General features: G+C 36.8%; 1 non-coding gene across 1 annotated transcript; it reads right to left on the bottom strand.

The window, feature by feature from the left end:
* Window positions 1–1,566: 1,566 nt before the first annotated feature.
* Window positions 1,567–1,675, bottom strand: LOC133253586 (U6 spliceosomal RNA). Its single transcript, XR_009738362.1, has one exon. It is a non-coding gene; the product is annotated as a U6 spliceosomal RNA (small nuclear RNA).
* Between the last annotated feature and the right edge of the window lie 542 nt (window positions 1,676–2,217).

Genomic DNA, 2,217 nt, shown 5'->3' with positions numbered 1-2,217 from the left:
CCCAATGTGTCCTTTTACACTCACCCCATCTTGACACACTGAAGTAGGCCTGTGATGATCTCATAGCACATAAACAAAACCCCTTTTCTCCTTTAGCTACCATACCACTATTAATCACTGATTCTGGGTAAGGCACTAGCTTCAGGCACCACAAAAAACTCTCATGTACGAGTTGGTCTGGAAACCAAGGAAGAAAAGCTTAGAATTTTTAAAGGCTAATTTTTAGTCATTGCTTTATATATACATCCCTGGACAGCACAAGATGGGTACCAAGATATTGTTCTTAAAACCCATCCGTACAGATTCACATTTTTTACCAAAATACATTCAGCCTGTTGTACATGGTATGTCCAGCAGCTCAATCCAGTGAAGGGTGGATCTGGTATGTAGAGTGAGTCCGATGCTTTGGGATTAGACTTCTGGAACAGTGTTCAGATTATTTTAATCAGCCTAAGCCCTCAGATACCTGTGTAAAGTGAAGTGGAAGCAGGTATTCATATATTCAAAACAAAAATATTCAGAATAATTTTTGACTCACTGTTTAAATGGTCCATCCAAACTTACTTTGACATCAAGCATTTTGGTAGTTACTTGGTTCCCCATCTTAGTTTATATGTGTAGAAATAGCTTTGACAAATATTATTTTTTGAAATTTTATAACATTCTTGTAGCAAAATTAGACTCTATACAAGGTTTTGGGGATTAGAATGGAACTCTGTAACTGATTTTCTGAGAAAGGATCTTCTTAAAGGGTCTTGCATGTTAACAGAACATCCCAACAGAACCTTGGACTAAATTGTGAGAGGACAGAAAATGATGGCAATTGCATTGAGAAGAGTTGGAGTAACAACCCCCATGCAACCTCCTTATACTTTAGTGGAAGTGAAGTATCATTAAACTTTAATACTTAAGAGAGAAAAATGCAAAGTTGGGTGGGGGGAGGATAGCAAGTGGATTGATGAAAGGAGTAAAAAATTTGGCATTTACCAGGAAACTGAGGTGAGACAATGTTTTGATTTCTGATCTTAAGTAAAAAGCATACCTGGTGCTTTTTCTCTACAAGGCCAGTATATTTTAAAATGTTACTTTCAGAAGTTATTCTCTTACTCAGTGCCTTGAATTGACAGAATTTTTATTTACTACTTTTGAAATATACAATTGTAAAATGAAATTTCCTCTTTACTCTTCAAAGTAAGTATCTGCAAGCTTGACGTCACTTTTAGGAAAGAAATATTGGGTTAAGCGAATTAAGATGCTCACTGAACTGATGCAAAACAAGGGGAAGAGTTAGGAAAGGTAAAGCAGCAGGAAGGAAAAACTAGGCAATAAGATCCCTTTGATTTTGATGTGAATGGATTGATCCCTCGTTCTAATAGTTTAAAATTAAAGCATTAAGAGCTGAAAGACTCTTCTTGTTCTATTCTTTAGGCATCTATGCCTTCAAAAAATGTTAGAATTAAATAATAAGTTTTCCAAGCAGCATATGTAAACTATCTTTGCAAATATGTCTGTACTTAGAGATTTGTGTGTGTGTGTGTGTGTGTGTGTGTAATAAAGTTTTATTAAAAAAATATGGAACGCTTCACGAATTTGCGTGTCATCCTTGTGCAGGGGCCATGCTAATCTTCTCTACAGAGAAGATCCATTTTAGTATATGCGCTGCCGAAGCGAGCACTGTACTTAGAGATTTTGATCATGCAACCTGGAAGAACAGATAACTTCCAACAACACAAGAGAAGACTCTACACGTGGACATCACCAGATGGTCAATACTGAAATCAGATTGATTACATTCTTTGCAGCTAAAGATGGAGAAGCTCTATACAGTCAGCAAACACACGACAGGGAGCTGACTGTGGCTCTGATCATGAACTCCTTATTGGCAAATTCAGACTGAAATTGAAGAAAATAGGGAAAACCACTAGACCATTCAGGTATGACCTAAATCAAATCCCTTATGATTATACAGTGGAAGTGACAAATATATTCAAAGGATTAGAACTGACAGACAGAGTGCCTGAAGAACTATGGACAGAGGTTCATGGCATTGTACAGGAGGCAGTGATCAAGACCATCCACAAGAAAAAGAAATGCAAAAAGAGAAAATGGTTGTCTGAGGAGGCCTTACAAATAGCTGAGAAAAGAAGATAAGCTAAAGGCAAAGAAGAAAAGGAAAATATACCCATTTGAATGTAGAGTTCCAAATAATTGCAAGGA

This window comes from Bos javanicus, chromosome 8 (genome assembly GCF_032452875.1).
Source record: "Bos javanicus breed banteng chromosome 8, ARS-OSU_banteng_1.0, whole genome shotgun sequence".
Classification (NCBI taxonomy): domain Eukaryota; kingdom Metazoa; phylum Chordata; class Mammalia; order Artiodactyla; family Bovidae; genus Bos; species Bos javanicus.
This window is presented reverse-complemented; position numbering and strand designations above follow the sequence as displayed.